Raw genomic sequence first — 18,708 nt, 5'->3', positions numbered from 1 at the left:
CGACACACGTCCAGATCGTCCGCTCATAGTAACCTCTCAAAACTCTGGCATCTCTCTCTCTCAACATCTACCACTGCTGGCGGCTCACCTCCAACTGCCCAACGCTACGTACTGTTCACATCCAACTGCCCAACACTACACAAGAGAATATTCCAATAATGAGTCCAACCAGCCACAGACTGCACACAGCACAGTCACTGATTTTCATACAGGGTACCAACATGGAAACCTAAATAGCCTACTTACAATGTAGTACAACACGGAAGCATTCTTCGATGGTGTGTCAGTTGTTTGTGACCCTACTATCTTGTTAGAATATGACCGAGTTCCACATATGTTATGCCGCCAATGCCCTCTTCGAACGTTCTTTGAAACACTAAAAGAGGCCGGTAATGTTTTTTCCCTTTTTTTTCTAAATTTTAACTTTTACTTCTTGCATTGATGCCACATATCGTCTAATTGCTGACTGATTCTGAAATTGGATTTTATTAAAATACAGGTGCATATTTCTGTCATACGTTACGGACTTAGTGAGGCCGCTGTGCAGTGTCCTCTGAAGTCATTAAGAGTTTTCAAACGAATTTGCCCAATGATTAACCGGTAACGCGCAAGAAATATGACTATAGCGACTTCAGCACTACTCGTCAAATACTGAATTTCGTCAATCATTTAAAACACATTTCTCAAGCCGGACAGCTGTTGTCAATAATCATACGAGGTCGAAAAGAGTGGCAGAATGAATGTGGGAGAAAAACTAGCGAACTATTCCACATCAAAACTGATGTTTATCAAAAACAAACGGACAAGTACGACTAGAGCTCGTGGTCTGAGTGTTCCGTACAAACGTATATAGATGATAACAATACATTCGAGTGAGTTAGTGACCTGGTGCAAGTGTTTCAGCTGGACTCCACGTCGGCGACTTGTGGGTCCCTAGCCTACCCCAGTCGTCCAACTGGGTAAGGGGGAGCTATAGCTTAACGTCGAATCCAAACCACGTGTTACTTTAGCGACTCCTGTCGTCGTTTAAAGGTGAAAGCTATGTTAGAACGAAGGTTGAAAAGTCAGTGGTCCGACAGAGATACGACACCGCCCCCCTCGGTTTCCACGAACGAGATTTACCACCAGACCACCAGGCTCTGAGCACTATGGGACTTAACTTCTGAGGTCATCAGTCACCTAGAACTTATAACTACTTAAACCTAACTAACCTAAGGACAACACACACATACATGCCCGAGGCAGGATTCGAACCTGCGACTGTGGCAGTCACGCGGTTCCGGATTGAAGCGCCTAGAACCGCTGGGCCACCGCACCAGACCACCTCAGGACAGACATGTACAGTGATCAGATAGAAACATTATGACCAACTACCTAATAGCTGTCTCAGGACTGAAAACCTCAACAACAACAACCTAATAGCTGGTATGTCCACTTTGGCATGGGTAACAGCACGACTTGTCGTGGCCTGGAAGCTATGAGTCCTTGGTAGTCCGCTGGAGGAAGTTGGCACTATATCTTCACACAGAAGTCACCTAATTACCGTAAATCCCGGGGAGAGGGGCGATGATCTCTGACGCCACATTCAATAACATCCCAGGTGTGTTCGTTTGGGTTCAGATCTGGCGAGCTGAAGGGACCAGCACATCAACTTTAATTTGCCACTGTGTTCTCGGATCACTCTCTCACACTCCTGGCGTTGCCCAAGTGAATGTTGCCCAGATCACAATGAACCTGCCACCAGCTTGTCTCCTTTCTGCGGTACAGGTGTCAGGGAGCTGTTTCCCTGAAAGGCGACGGATTCGCGACCTCCTATCGACATGACGAAGAAGGTATTGGAATTCATTGTGGTGTTACCGTTGGCTCATGCTTAGGTCGTCGGCCAAAGAGGCCAATCTTTAAGAGTGTTCAGTGTACTTTGTATTCAGACACAGTTGTACTCTGTCCAGCATTAAAGTCTGATGTTAGTTCCGTCACAGTTCGCCACCTGTCATGTTTTACAAGTCTGCCCTGCCTATAACGTCCGACGTCTGAAATGAGATGTGACTGCCCCACCTCACGACGTCTGCACGTGGTTTCACCTTGGTTTCGCCACATGTTGAAGACACTCACCACAGCACTCCTCGAACACCCGACAAGCCGTGCGCGTTACCGAAATGATCGTGCCGAGCCTCCAGGCCATTACAATCTGCCCTCAGTCAAACTCAGATAGGTCTGGCGACTTCCCCGTTCTACACACGGACAGAACGCTCACTGATACTACATGCACCGTGCGTGTGTCTGACTGGCAGTCATTCCTCACCAGGTGACGCTGCTATCACCTCGTCGGACTTATATCGATAGTAAATCGGAGGTCATAATGTTCTGGCTGACCAGTGTATATAGACAATTCATCTATAGAATTTGACGAGAGGTTTTGCGAGAATTAATCAGTTTGGATTCCGTAGAAATGTTGGAACACGTGATGCAATACTGACCCTACGACTCATCTTAGAAAATAGATTAAGGAAAGGCAAACCTACGTTTTTAGCATTTGTAGACTTAGAGAAAGCTTTTGACAATGTTGACTGGAATACTCTCTTTCAAATTTTGAAGGTGGCAGGGGTAAAATACAGGGAGCGAAAGGCTATTTATAATTTGTACAGAAACCAGATGGCAGTTATAAGAGTCGAGGGGCATGAAAGGGAAGCAGTGGTTGGGAAGGGAGTGAGACAGGGTTGTAGCCTCTCCCCGATGTTATTAAATCTGTATATTGAGCAAGCAGTAAAGGAAATTAAAGAAAAGTTTCTAGTAGGTATTAAAATCCATGGAGAAGAAATAAAGACATTGAGGTTCGCCGATGACATTGTAATTCTGTCAAAGACAGCAAAGGACTTGGAAGAGCAGTTGAACGAAATGGACAGTGTCTTGAAAGGAGGATATAAGATGAACATCAATAAAAGCAAAACGAGGTTAATGGAATGTAGTCGAATTAAGTCAGGTGATGCTGAGGGAATTAGATTAGGAAATGAGACACTTAAAGTAGTAAAGGAGTTTTGCTATATGTGGAGCAAAGTAACAGATGATGGTCGAAGTAGAGACGATATCAAATGTAGACTGGCAATGGCAAGGAAAGCGTTTCTGAAGAAGAGAAATTTGTTAACATCGAATATAGATTTAAGTGTCATTAAGTCGTTTCTGAAACTATTTGTATGGAGTGTAGCCATGTATGGAAGTGAAACATGGACGATAAATAGTTTGGACAAGAAGAGAACAGAAGCTTTTGAAATGTGGTGCTACAGAAGAATGTTGAAGATTAGGTGGGTAGATCACGTAGCTAATGAGGAGGTATTGAACAGAATTGGGGAGAAGAGGAGTTTGTGACACAACTTGACTAGAAGAAGGGATCGGTTGGTAGGACATGTTCTGAAGCATCAAGGGATCACAAATTTAGCATTGGAGGGCAGCGTGGAGGGTAAAAATCGTAGAGGGAGACCAAGAGATGGATACACTAAGCAGATTCAGAAGGATGTAGGTTGCAGTAGGTACTGGGAGATGAAGGAGCTTGCACAGGATAGAGTAGCATGGAGAGCTGCATCAAACCAGTCTGAGGACTGAAGACCACAACAACAAACAACAATCACAACGGGTGGCATATATCGTTGAATCTTTTGACTGCATTGACTTAGAAGCCTAAATTATTTACACAACCAAGAGACTGTAGTAGACATTTGTATGTGAGATAGATTTCAACTTGACACCTCTAGCCGTTCTTGAGAAAAACAACAATGTGATAGAACAAAGGTTCCGTTTCTACGGATTGAGGCGTCGAACCGTGGAAACGAGTTAACCTCTCGTCGAATTTTGGAAATCATTTAACAAATCGAAAACATCGTTGCCCAACATCAACGCCAGGCCACTCCAGCCCGTTACGGGTTTCTAGGACGGGAGTGCTGTCATTGCTGAAACACCAGCCAGATTTTACTGTCTGTAGATGCAGACCTCTGCCAGAGCTTAATTCTGCATGCAGTCACACCGCCACCCCACCCACTGAGTGACTACCTTCCACTGATAGCCAATTCCCTCGTGAACGTGGATTCGAGTCTCTGCCAACTAGCTGTCCACCAAGCAGAGCTGGAGGCTACGGCTTAGCACCGCCTAATCTACTGCTTTGAACATTACTACTTCAACGTCCTTGTGGAGTAATGGCTATCCATCCTCACATACCAGCAGATAGTCCACGTGGCACCATAAGGGCCACGTCTCGACCTATATAAACACCACTTGATGAGAATTATGTTACACTCAGCCCTTCCTTGCTGTAGGAAGCTCTGTGACTGGGTTGTTTCCAAGAAAAGGGTGTGACTTGAATTAATAAAGGCATAGAAGCTCCCTGGTCGACATGTTTCCAAGAGGTAGGGAAGCTTATGGAAGAGTCGAGAAATGTAGCTGCACAGTAAAATAAATAGCTGTTACTGGGAGAACTAAATGTGTGAAGCTCTTTGATCAGCAAATTCCAGAAAAAGAAGGGCTGTGATTCAGGAAAGGAGAGTGTAGGAGAAAGGGCATGGTTTCGGAAGGGCAAAGGTGAGGGTGTGGGGGAAGGTGAGTGGCTTAGCTTGGGTGAGGCATGGTGTGATCTTGTATTTGTCTCTGCTCCTACATGTAGGCAGCGTAACAGTCAAAGGTTAAAACTGGTCCCGAATGCCTGTTGTTCTCAGCCCAGGGCCCTAATTGCCAGTATATCTCCTATCTGTATGTTACAATTGAATTTAGAAAGATGTATAAGCAGATTGTAGCTAGTGAAATGGTGGATAGCACCTAAAACTAAATAAATGTAGAAAAGTTCATGTACGTAAGGTTATGAAATGATTTTCATGTCAGCATAACTCGTCAGTATTATTTCCGGTGAAATGGAACGGACAACGCTAGTGATGTATCTAACAATTACATCTTATCCACAGATAACATAAAGGCTTTACGAACATTTTATGTAAGAAAGAACATTATTTGGTACATTGGTACGTACTATTCCTCTGTGCCTCATGTAATTCATCTAATAAGAAGATGTCTATAAAATGAGTTACAACATAGGAATAAATAGTTTCTGGACGCATATTCGTATAACATTTTTTTCTTCTGTCTAAGGAACGTGAATTATTGCTGTATCTTATTGTTACCCCGTGTGTACTTCCACTAGAACAGCTTTGACAATATTACCGAGCTACGTGATGCAGTGGTTAAAGACAAGGCATTCACATTCGGAACGACAGTGATCCAAATCTACAACAGGCCATCCAGATTTACCTGTTGTGACGTATCTAGTCTCTGAACACCACGCTGTCAACCGGACGTTGAACCCTAATCTTGAACGCTCATTTGGCGCTACTATCGCGTTTTCTAGTCCTTTTTATACTCTACGTAATGGGTGTAGAATGGACCAGCGTCAGATAACATTTACCACTTTCTACAGCAAAATTAGGTTCGAGTGGCTTTTATAACAACCAATAATGTGAAATTAAAACACTGTAGAATAATCATATTACACCTAACACGGGTAATTTATCCGCAACTAGAGTGTAAAAAATCACATCTCAAGACTGTAAGAAAGGATACATTAGGCCATACTGGTAGGTTCTTCTACGTTCTTTTCAAGGAACATACCTCCTAGACCAACAGATCAACATATGAGGTTTCATCTTAGCAAAGAACAACATAGTAGTGTTAACAAGAACTTAAATGTGAAAATGATGCTGACAATCAGTAAAGGAAGAATCGTAGGCATCCTGGAGCAGTCAGATATTTCCAAACAAAAAGACCCGAATATATTGTTACACTATCGTGATTCCATAGCGGTGCATGCTTTAATATTTTTGACGACATTTTATACACACACATCACTCCAACCGCCATCTGGAGCTTCATGTAGAGGCCACGAAAACACGACGGATCGAGCCCACCTGCCTTACTGCCTGCTTCCTATCCGTAGGGTCTGAGCGAGAGCGCAGCACTGCAGAGCTGTGAGCTGTTAACAAGGAAATGAGCATGTGCCTGGCCGGCAGGATGACAGATTTCGGTGTCCTCTGCTGGCTGAAAGCGAAATCGCTTGTTTCATACAAGTTCCTGAATATGTTCAGAGTTTTCGTTTAGCAACAATATTTATGTGTAATTATGAATGAAAACCTATGCGACAGTACGAGGTGCATTGAAGTTCTAAGGCCTCCGATTTTTTTCTAATTAACTACTCACCCGAAATCGATGAAACTGGCGTTACTTCTCGACGTAATCGCCCTGAAGACGTACACATTTTTCACAACGCTGACGCCATGATTCCATGGCAGCGGCGAAGGCTTCTTTAGGAGTCTGTTTTGGCAACTGGAAAATCGTTGAGGCAATAGCAGCACGGCTGATGAATGTGCGGCCACGGAGAGTGTCTTTCATTGTTGGAAAAAGCCAAAAGTCACTAGGAGCCAGATCAGGTGAGTAGGGAGCATGAGGAATCACTTCAAAGTTGTTATCACGAAGAAACTGTTGCGTAACGTTGGCTCGATGTGCGGGTGCGTTGTCTTGGTGAAACAGCACACGCGCAGCCCTTCCCGGACGTTTTTGTTGCAGTGCAGGAAGGAATTTGTTCTTCAAAACATTTTCGTTGGATGCACCTGTTACCGTAGTGCCCTTTGGAATGCAATGGGTAAGGATTACGCCCTCGCTGTCCCAGTACATGGACACCATTATTTTTTCAGCACTGGCGGTTACCCGAAATATTTTGGTGGCGGTGAATCTGTGTGCTTCCATTGAGCTGACTGGCACTTTGTTTCTGGATTGAAAAATGGCATCCACGTCTCATCCATTGTCACAACCGACGAAAAAAAAGTCCCATTCATGCTGTCGTTGCGCGTCAACATTGCTTGGCAACATGCCACACGGGCAGCCATGTGTTCGTCCGTCAGCATTCGTGGCACCCACCTGGATGACACTTTTCGCATTTTCAGGTCGTCATGCAGGATTGTGTGCACAGAACCCACAGAAATGCCAAATCTGGAGGCGATCTGTTCAACAGTCATTCGGCGATCCCACCAAAACAATTATCTCCACTTTCTCGATCATGTCGTCAGACCGGCTTGTGCGAGCCCGAGGTTGTTTCGGTTTGTTGTCACACAATGTTCTGCCTTCATTAAACTGTCGCACCCACGAACGCACTTTCGACACATCCATAACTCCATCACCACATGTCTCCTTCAACTGTCGATGAATTTCAATTGGTTTCACACCACGCAAATTCAGAAAACGATTGATTGGACGCTGTTCAAGTAAGGAAAACGTCGCCATTTTAAGTATTTAAATCAGTTCTCCTTCTCGCTGCTGGCGGTAAAATTCCATCTGCCGTACGGTGCTGCCATCTCTGGGACGCATTGACATTGAACGTGGCCTCATTTTAAAACAATGCGCATGTTTCTATCTCTTTCCAGTCCGGAGAAAAAAAATAGGACGCCTTAGAACTTGAATGCACCTCGAAGCGGAATCGTCTACAAAGAAAACAACAAACAGAGTCCGAACAGGCCTTAAAGGCCCAACGGTACCGACCGGCCGCCGTGTCATCCTGAGGCCTTAGGTGGCACCGGATGCGGATACAGCGGGGCTTGTGGTCATCATACCGCTCTCCTGGCCGTTGTCAGTTTTCGTGACTTGTGTCGCTACCTTTCTATTAAGCTTCTCCTCAATTGGTCTCACAAGGGCTGAGTGCCCCCGCTTGCCAACGGCACTCGGCAGATCCAGACGGTGACCCATCCAAGTGCTAGCCAAGCCCGACAGCGCCTAACTTCGAATGTCTGACGGGAACCGGTGTTACCACTGCGGCCAGGCTGTTGGTGGAATCGTCTAAAATATTTACTATTTTGTTTCAGAAACAGGGTTTGGGCTACAACGGCATCGTCAGCTACATAGATAAAGATGTCTGACTTTGAAATCTTCGGTGAATCAAAGGTTTCAAACTAGTGCACATACAAAGTATCTCGGCTTCGAAAGATGACAATAGTAGGTTAATGTTTAACATAGGACTAAAACGACAGGAATTATTTCAATAAAAATGTAATGTAACTCCTTTACCTTGGATAAAATGTGTGACACATTAAGAAATCAACTATATGCGAAATTACGACAATTACTCCAAGAAAGAAAGTAAATTAAACAATATACAGTAAACTTGGGTGACATGTGCCAGAAGGGTGGCTGAACAAGATAATCTTGACTTTAAATGGTCCAGTATTGCAAACAACTAAAACTTCTTCCGAACTAAGAGTGATTTCAGGTGTGCCGCAGGGGAGTGTCGTAGGACCGTTGTTATTCACAATATATATAAATGACCTTATGGATAACATTGGATGTTCACTGAGGCTTTTTGCGGATGATGCTGTAGTATATCGAGAGGTTGTAACAATGGGAAATTGTTCTGAAATGCAGGAGTATCTGCAACGAATTGACGCATGGTGCAGGGGATGGCAATTGAATCTCAATGTAAGCAAGTGTAATGTGCTGCGAACACATAGAAAGAAAGATCCTTTATCATTTAGCTACAATATAGCAGGTCAGCAACTGGAAGCAGTTAATTCCATAAATTATCTGGGAGTAGGCATTAGGAGTGATTTAAAATGGAATGACCATATAGAATTAATCGTCAGTAAAGCACATGCCAGACTGAGATTCATTAGAAGAATCGTAAGGAAATGCATTCCGAAAACAAAGGAAGTAGGTTACAGAACACTTGTTCGCCCACTGCTTGAATACTGCTCACCGGTGTGGGATCCGTACCAGGTAGGGTTGATAGGAGAGATAGAGAAGATCCAACGGAGAGCAGCGAGCTTCGTTATAGGATCATTTAGTAATCGCGAAAGCGTTACGGAGATGATAAACTCCAGTGGAAGACTCTGCAAGAGAGACGCTCAGTAGCTCGGTACGGGCTTTTGTTGAAGTTTCGAGAACATACTCTCTCTGAGGAGTCAAGCAGTATATTGCTCTCTCCTACGTATATCTTGCGAAGAGACCATGAGGATAAAATCAGAGAGATTAGAACCCACACAAAGGCATACCGACAATCTTTCTTTCCACGAACAATACGAGACTAGAATAGAAGGGAGAACCGATAGAGGTACTCAAGGTACCCTCCGCCACACACCGTCAGGTGGCTTGCGGAGTATGGATGTAGATGTAGATGTAGAAGTAAATGAAAAACAATGATTATACGAAGTAAAACCTTTTTAACAGCACTTGTTCAGGGGCACTCTCTTGAAACGATGCAAATTAATATACTTATGTCCATTTGTTGAAGCTTATTACTGAACATTCAGACACAGTGCCTTTACTCGCCAATTCTAATCGCAGTTGCTAATAATAATCACACCCAGCCCACGATGTAAATTACCCCATGCCCCATATTTTCCTCATTTGTCAGTGTAGTTTCAGTTGTCCTGTTAAAAAATTACTTTGTATACTCACAGTTTTTCACTTACCTGTTTAATTTCACTTGCAACCTGTCACTTTGCAACACAAGATCTGTTAAAGACAAGATCATCATATTCAGCCAGCCCCTTCCACTGTGTAACCAAAATTAATATACATTGTTCAATTTATCTTTCTTCTTAGAGAAATTATTGTACATTTTGCAATATAATTCATTTTTAATATGGGAGATATTTTTACTGAAGTAATTCTTATCAGTTTAGTCCTAAATCAAAAATTAACAACTGTCACCTTTGTAAACTAACGTAAATACTCTGTAGATGCACTAGTCTAAAATATTCGACGCTGCAAAAGTTTCAGAGACACACTCATTTATCTTTGTGCCTGACAATGGTATAACAGCCGAAAACCAGTTTCTAAAACGAAATAATAAAATTTATAGAACGTTGGAGAAGTGTCGCGTGCTTTTCACTCATATCGTGTAAAATATTCCACCAAGAACGGCCGGAATAGTAAAACAATACGTTTATGTACAATATACTTTTTATTCAATACGAAATTAAGAGGTATATTTCAAATTTTTAAATACCTAAAACCTACTGGCGTACAGTCATAACATATTATGAAATGTACTGCGCCAACTTATCACAGATGAATCACATGTGTGTCATAAATTACGGTAATTGCAGACTTCGTAACTCAGTTTAAGCATTTTAGTGACTTACTTATGTATGTTCTTCTAAAATTTGTATTGAGAAAGTTTCTGTTGAAATGTGTCCGCAGCAAGTGAATACTTAGTCATTAGTCCACAAGGGGTTTAGCTTTTATACACATGACACTCCTCATGTATGTTGAGTGAGAAAGTGGTTTCTGCTGTGGCAATGAATCACGACCTGTATTTTGTAGTAGGGCAGACTGGAGTTAGTTGGCAGCACTGTATAGTTGGTACACAGCTTCTGTTTCCTGCAACCGCGGAGCCAGGACGCTGTCATTGTGCCAGTGGGGAAAAGGTGCAACATCCAGTGTTGTTTAATTCTTCGTGAAACGAAGGAAGGATTCATGTTTCGTCTTTGTCGTACTTTTGATCAAACCGTCGTGACTTTCTTTGGTCCCACAAACCAATATTTTATATTAAAATACTCAAGCAAATTTACCTAAAGGAATACTCACCCTTGTAAAATAATACAGATGCTACTGATTGCGATCTTAGAAACGGTGGTTAACTATGTTTACATCCTAATGTTAGGAATTGTGTGTATCCATTTCGTTTTTGGTATCGACGTGGGTCTACCTAGCACATTTAGGTATGGGAACAATTGGTATAGCTATGACAACTCATTCCATACCCATACCAATTAGCCTCTGCATTACTGTTCGTTAAAAGAGGAATAATTACAGTAAAAAAATCAATTTGGAAGCTTCACCCCAGAAGAAATTCGCCGCTTCTACAAAGTCAGGCCACGGCAGCAGTTCAGTTGTGGCCGAAAAATGTTTAGTGCTATTCTAACAGACAGTTCCATTCAAGATACAAACGCAGTTGAAAGGAGATATAAGAAGGAAAAGCCACTTACAACCAAGAAGAACGACATGGCTAAGGCTAACGAAGAAAAAAAAACTTTCCAGAAAACATGATTTGAATTTTGTTCTACGTATTATGATGATGGTGGGTAAATATTTGCTTTGTCAGAACTAATGACAACTTGGTCTTCCGTTTAGTTCAACCTCAGCATGCTGTCAAGAAGATGGTGAGGGTTCTCATGACACGGCTCCCACGAGCCCTGGAGAACCTCAAAAAGGTTAGATCGATCAAGACCAACAAAGAATCCTCCAAACTTTCATGAGCCTCCCGATCACCCTGAACACCACTCAAATGACTGTTTTAATCAAGTACCATGACCGCTGTACCCTGGGAAGGTTCAAAATGGCTCTGAGCACTATGGGACTTAACATCTGAGGTCATCAGTCCCCTTGAACTTAGAACTACTTAAACCTAACTAACGTAAGGACATCACACACATCCATGCCCGAGGCAGGATTCGAACCTATGACCGTAGCAGCCTTGGGAAGATGGTCGAAACTAATGGTGACGAGATCTGCGTGTCCACCACGTTCAAAAAGGAGAAAATCTAGAGACGGCCAAAGGTAAAATGTGCGGAAATTGAATCCGCCTATTCGAATAAACAAACGTGCAACGCCCATGTTCGTGGTTGATTTATAACATTGAGCTAATTCTGTTTCAATAACTGTATGTAGTTATAACAATAAGCAGAATTTATTTTTGTCATTTAAGCACGTTTAAGCAGAATTAATTTTGTTCATGTATTATTTCTTCAGATGAATTAATTTTTTGAAGGATTTATTCTTTGAGAAGGAAGTGACCCCAACTTTTCATAAAATAAAATGTTTTTCCTCGAAGATTTCTGCGTTCTGCCTAAAAATCGGTATCCATATCAGCTTATGCCAACTCACCACTAAGAATACGCCAACTAACACCGCACCGAACCTTAACTGGGATAGTTACCACCTTTTCGAAAAAATTACCGAAAGATGTATTGAATTAATGTGTTCTACACGATTCTGTAATGAAAAAGTTAAGCTAAAGGCCATATTCACCAAAATCTCTCCAAGTACTGCACAAAAAGATAGAAAATGAAGAACCAAACAAATGCCAAATATATGAAAGCATGATGTCTGCTCTTCCAGGATGTATGAAAGAACAGACACGATGGTTTCGTATTATTGATTCCCCTCGATGGAAAATGAATCAGTAAGCTTCATTGTGGATGCACATTTTCATTCGACCTCCAGCGGGAATCTAAAATTAGTGAGCACGAAGGGCACGTTTGGGGGGCTGGGGTAAGCGGAGCTAGGCGGGAGTGTGGCTCAGCTGGCGACTGTGCCGAGACAGTCGCCTCATCTCCGATGAACACTGTGTTCAGCTGGATCGGTTGTTAACGCAACTGCGTAGTAAGCCGGAGATTCCGTGTTCGGATCCCGGTCCGGCACACATTTTCACTCGTCGTCGCTCATTCCGCATAAAGTCCAGATGCATCTTATTAGTTCCTTCCCTTTCTTCCCCTTTGTCCTCCCTCTGCTTTGTATTTACTTACTAAGTCAATTGGCTTAGTCTGGCCTGTGGTAGTATTTTACTGTATTTAAATTTTCCCGTAACCTGTGTAACATCTCTTTCATCATAGAATGAAGGCTTTCACGGCAGGTGTTGCTATCACTTAACACTTCCGGGCTGAGATGCCGTGGTCCAAACATAAAACTCTCCCCTGACGTTTCGCCTTCGACTGCAGAAGGCATCCTCCGAGGCCAAGCGGCGAACTGCAACGAGAGCGCGAGTGTGTTGACATCAATATCTTATGCAGCTTAATGACTTCATCTTTTATATTAAACTTATTGCAGTGTTTGGCAATCTCAATAGCCTTTCTGTACATTCGCGGATAATAATGCGACGTCTTTGCTATGACGATCGTCTCACTAAACTTTATTTCATGATCACCTTCCTGAAACACATGATCCGCTACAGCTGATTTATCAATATTTCCGAGGTGGCGGTTCCTTTTATTTTCACCCAGACGGGTGTTGACGCGTCTTTTTGTTGTACCTTTCCACAACTGCACGGAATTTTATAGACACCTGGTGTAGCTAGAAGATTTCGTTTATCTTTTGCGGATCTTAAACATTCTTTTATGTTCGTGGTGAGTCTGAAAACAGTTTCCACATCGTACTTGCTTAAAATTTCTCCAATGCGATGAGTGACCTTACTGATAAATGGTAAGAACACTTGCCCCTTGGATTGGTGTCGATCCTCGTCCGTCCTGGTTGTCAGACTATGGCATAGTGCACGAGCTATCTCTCTGTTGGAATACCCATCCTTCCTGAAGGTCACTCTAAGGTGTTTAATCTCATCATATAAGTGAGGTGGTTCACATATTTTGTGCGCCCTGTGTGTTAATGTTTTAATCACCCGTCTTTTATGTCTTGGGTGGTGGTTAGAATCTTTCTGCAGACAACGATCAGTGTGTGTGTCTTTTCTGAAAGCCTTATGACCTAATGACCCGTCCTCTCGTTTGATTACACTCACATCTAGGAAGTCCAGGTGACCATCGATTTGCCGGCCGCGGTGGCCGAGCGGTTCTAGGCGCTCCGGTCTGGAACCGTGCGACCGCTACGGTCGCAGGTTCGAATCCTGCCTCGGGCATGGATGTGTCCGATGTCCATGGTTACTTACGTTTAAGTAGTTCTAAGTTCTAGGTGACTGATGACCTCAGAAGGTAAGTCCCATAGTGCTCAGAGCCATTTTGACGATCGATTTCCTCGTGAATTGAATTCTTGGGTTAATACTTTTCAGATGTAACAGGAAGGCATCCAGTTCCTCTTCCCAATGGGTGCATATAACAAATGTATCCCCTGCAAAACGATACCACCGGACTGGTCTTTTTCTAACTGTTTGCAGCGCCCATTGTTCAAAGTTCTCCATGAACAAGTTAGCCACAACTAGGCTAAGAGGACTTCCCATAGCCACCCTGTTCATAAAAAAAAACATTATTACAGTAGAGCGTCGGTTATCCGAAGTAATTGGGGGACATGGGTGTTCGGAAAACTGGTTTGTTCGGATAATCGAACTGTACATGTTTATTTGCCAAAAAGATGTACTGTACAGTAAATTTATTCATAAAAACAGGCATCTCTTTTAGTATTACAAAGTAACATACAACGGCAACTTCAATAGGAATATATAGTATGTGGCACAGTTTATTAAACAAAAATATATTCATATTACATACACATTTTGCATGAACAATGCACACAGTACACAAAATTTAAGTAGGATAAAGTGGTTGCAGATTCACCTTCTTCTAACCTTTTAATAATCTCGTACTTGTCCCTCATAGAAAGGACAACACGTTTACGTTTAAGCATTTTGTGTCGTCAAGTTCACTTCTTCACGCAGCAGCACACAAGTGGTCGTAACAGGGAACAGAAGGTAACTGTTTGCACCGTGAGAAGCTCTTCTTGGGGCGCGCAATCCTTCAAACTGCGCGCAGCGGCACGCCTCAACTCTGATGGCGCAGCTGTTGCTGTGAACAGCTTTGGTACTGCCGCACCTTCCATTGCCAGTGCCAAGCCGACAGAAGTGTGCTGATTGTTGAAACACAGCGACTGGCGGCTTGGCCGGTCAGCAGCGCCTTGTGAAGGCCTCATTAGAAGCAATGTTCCGCCAGCGGTGGGCCAGTGCGGCGACTACTGTGGGAAACTTGGTTTGGGAGTGAGGGGGATGATGGACGGTAGGGTGGGAGAGTAACACGTGCGAGCGAGTACACAGTTCGGTTAAGCGGTCCTCCGGTTGACCGACGGTCGGATAATCGACGCTCTACTGTATATTGAAAATAAGTTGTTGTAAGGCAATGTCTGAATAATGCCAAAATATCACTAGGAACAATGTCCGCTATGCATGTGATCGCTTCGTTCACAGGGATCAGGGAAAAGTTTTGATGTGGTGTCGTTGTTTTCCATGATCCCGGTGAACGAAGTTTCTTCAAAATTACTTGTTTTGTAAGTCTGAAGGATGACTAATGATGACCAAAACAGATTATTTTGTTGGAAATAAACGTTATTGTGCGTTGTTATTAAAGACGTCTACGTAATGTCAGAGTTTCAAACTCTGCTGCTGAATTACGGACCAGAGATGTGGCCAGCAGAGAGCGCTGCGAGGTAAGGAAGTGTTGTGGCCCTGGCGGCCGCAGCAGCGACGGCGGCGTTGTGAGCGCTCGGCGGCGGTGTCCGGCCGCTGTGACCGCAAAGCGAGGACCGCGCCGCGCCGGGCACGCGGGTTCGGCGGACGCCGGGCGTCGAGCTAGCGGCGCGTGCCAGGTGGGCGGCGGGGGCGGCCGCATTCCTGCCCCGGAAGAGCGCCGCCCCACGCGTGACTTGCCGGCCGGAATCCGCCGGCGCGGCAGAGCCAGCGCCGGCACAGGAAACTCGCCTTCCCCTGGCGCGCTCCTGCGGCCGGCCGGCGCGGTACATTTCAGAACGCCGCGCCGCGTGGCTGCCATTCGCGACGGCTGTCGCCGCACCGCAGTGGAAAGCTGCGCGGTCTGAGGGTATCACGCGCCGCGTAACTGGTCGGCAAGCCGCGGCGTGCAGGCCGTGTGCGCTGCGGTGAACCGTTCCGCACTAACTAAAGCAAACCTCCGTACCCCACGTCGTCGCTACTGCGCTATCTTTGGCTGCGGTCGGAAGACAGCACAAACAGGAGCAGATCCAGGTTTGGATTGTCCTATCGTCCTTTGTCCCCCCCCCCCCCACCCACCCCTCCCACCACTGCACCCTCAGTGTTACTTGAACTCCAATTTTAACTTATCGTAGAGCAACAGAATGTCAATAATAACAACAAACATTATATAATATGTTTGTTACAGTAATATTAATATTTGCGTTAGTGCTTAGTACATCGCTTTAGTATAACTTGCAAGAAAATCCAGCTCCGAAAAATTACAATATTTGAATCGTTGTTGTTGTTGTTGTTGTTGTTGTGGTCTTCAGTCCTGGGACTGGTTCGATGCATCTCTCCAACCTACGCTATCCAGTGCAACCTTCTTCATCTCCCAGTACCTAATGCAACCTACATCCTTCTGAAGTTGCTTAGTGTATTCATCTCTTGGTCTCCCTCTACGATTTTTAACCTCCACGCTGCCCTCCAGTACTAAATTGGTGATCCCTTGAGGCCTCAGAACATGTCCTAACAACCGATCCCTTCTTCTAGTCAAGTTGTGCCACAAACTCCTCTTCTCCTCAATTGTATTCAATACCTCCTCATTAGTTACGTGATCCACCCATCTAATATTCAGCATTCTTCTGTGGCACCACATTTCGAAAGCTTCTGTTCTCTTCTTGTCTAAACTATTTATCGTCCACATTTCACTTTCATACATGACTACACTCCATACAAATAGTTTCAGAAACGACTTCCTGACATTTAAATCTATACTGGATTGTAACAAATTTCTCTTCTTCAGAAACGCTTTCCTTGCCATTGCCACTCTATATTTGATATCCTCTCTACTTCGACCTTCATCTGTTATTTTGCTCCACAAATAGCAAAACTCCTTTACTACTTTTAAGTGTCTCATTTCCTAATCTAATTCCCTCAGCATCACCTGACTTAAATCGACTACATTCCATTATCCTCGTTTTGCTTTTGTTGATGTTCATCTTATACCCTCCTTTCATGACACTGTCCATTCCGTTCAACTGCTCTTCCAAATCCTTTGCTGTCTCTGACAGAATTACAATGTCATCGGCGAACCTCAATGTTTTTATTTCTTCTCCATGGATTTTAATACCTACTCCGAACTTTTCTTTTGTTTCCTTTACTGCTTGCTCAATATACAGATTTAATAGCATCGGGGAGAGGCTACAACCCTGTCTCACTCCCTTCACAACCACTGCTTCCCTTTCATGCCCCTCGACTCTTATAACTGCCATCTGCTTTCTGTATAAATTGTAAATAACTTTTCGCTCCCTGTATTTTACCCCTGCCACCTTCAGAATTTGAAAGAGAGTATTCCAGTCAACATTGTCAAAAGCTTTCTCTAAGTCTACAAATAGTAGAAACATAGGTTTGCCTTTCCTTAATCTAGCTTCTAAGATAAGTCGTAGGGTCGGTATTGCCTCACGTGTTCCAATATTTCTACGGAATCCAAACTGATCTTCCCCGAGGTCGACTTCTACCAGTTTTTCCATTCGTCTGTAAAGTATTCGAGTTAGTATTTTGCATCCGTGACTAATTAAACTAATTGTTCGGCAATTTTCACATCTGTCAACAGCTGCTTTCTTTGGGATTGGGATTTTTATATTCTTCTTGAAGTCTGAGGGTATTTCGCCTGTCTCATACATCTTGCTCACCAGATGGTACAATTTTGTCAGGACTGGCTCTCCCAAGGCCGTCAGTAATTCTAATGGAATGTTGTCTACTCCCGGGGCCTTGTTTCGACTCAGGTCTTTCAGTGCTCTGTCGAACTCTTCACGCAGTATCGTATCTCCCATTTCATCTTCACCTACATCCCCTTCCAAAGAGAAATAGAATGTCAATAATAACAACAAAAATCATATGTTATGTTTGCGACAGTAGTATTAATACACTACTGGCCATTAAAATTGCTACACCAAGAGGAAATGCAGATGATAAACGAGTATCCATTGGACAAATATATTATACTAGAACTGACATGTGATTACATTTTCACGCAATTTGGGTGCATAGATCCTGAGAAATCAGTACCCAGAAAAACCACCTCTGGCCGTAATAACGGCCTTGATGCGCCTGGACACTGAGTCAAACAGAGGTAGGATGGCGTGTACAGGCACAGCTGCCCATGCAGCTTCAACACGATACCACAGTTCATCAAGAGTAGTGGCGTATTGTGACGAGCCAGTTGCTCGGCCACCATTGACCATTTTCAATTGGTGAGAGATCTGGAGAATGTGCTGGCCAGGACAGCAGTCGAAAATTTTCTGTATACTGAAAGGCCCGTACAGGCGCTGCAACATGCGGTAGTGCATTATCCTACTGAAATGTAGGGTTTCGCAGGGATCGAATGAAGGGTAGAGCCACGGGTCGTAACAAATCTGAAATCTAACGTCCACTGTTTAAAATGCCGTCAATGCGAACAAGAGGTGACCGAGACGTGTAACCAATGGCAACCCATACCATCACGTCAGGTGATACGCCAGTATGGCAATGACGAATACACGCTTCCAATGTGCGTTCACCGCGATGTCGCCAAACAGGGATGCGACCATCATGATGGTGTAAACAGAACCGGGATTCATCCGAAAAAATGACGTTTTGCCATTCGTGCACCCAGGTACGTCGTTGAGTACACCATCAGAGGCGCTCCTGTCTGTGATGCAGCGTCAAGGGTAACTGCAGACTTGGTCTCCGAGCTGATAGTCCATGCTGCTGCAAACGTCGTCGAACTGTTCGTGCAGATGGTTGTTGTCTTGCAAATGTCCCCATGTGTTGACTCAGGGATCGAGACGTGACTGCGCGATCCGTTACAGCAATGCGGATAAGATGCCTGTCATCTCGACTGCTAGTGATACGAGGCCGTTGGGATCTAGCACGGCGTTCCCTATTACCCTCTAGAACCCACCTATTCCATACTCTGCTAACAGTCATTGGATCTCGACCAACGCGAGCAGCAATGTCGCGATACGATAAACCGCTATCGCGATAGGCTACAATCCGACCTTTATCAA

The sequence above is a fragment of the Schistocerca cancellata genome, chromosome 2 (assembly GCF_023864275.1).
Source record: "Schistocerca cancellata isolate TAMUIC-IGC-003103 chromosome 2, iqSchCanc2.1, whole genome shotgun sequence".
NCBI lineage: Eukaryota > Metazoa > Arthropoda > Insecta > Orthoptera > Acrididae > Schistocerca > Schistocerca cancellata.
Note: the sequence above shows the minus strand (reverse complement) of the source record.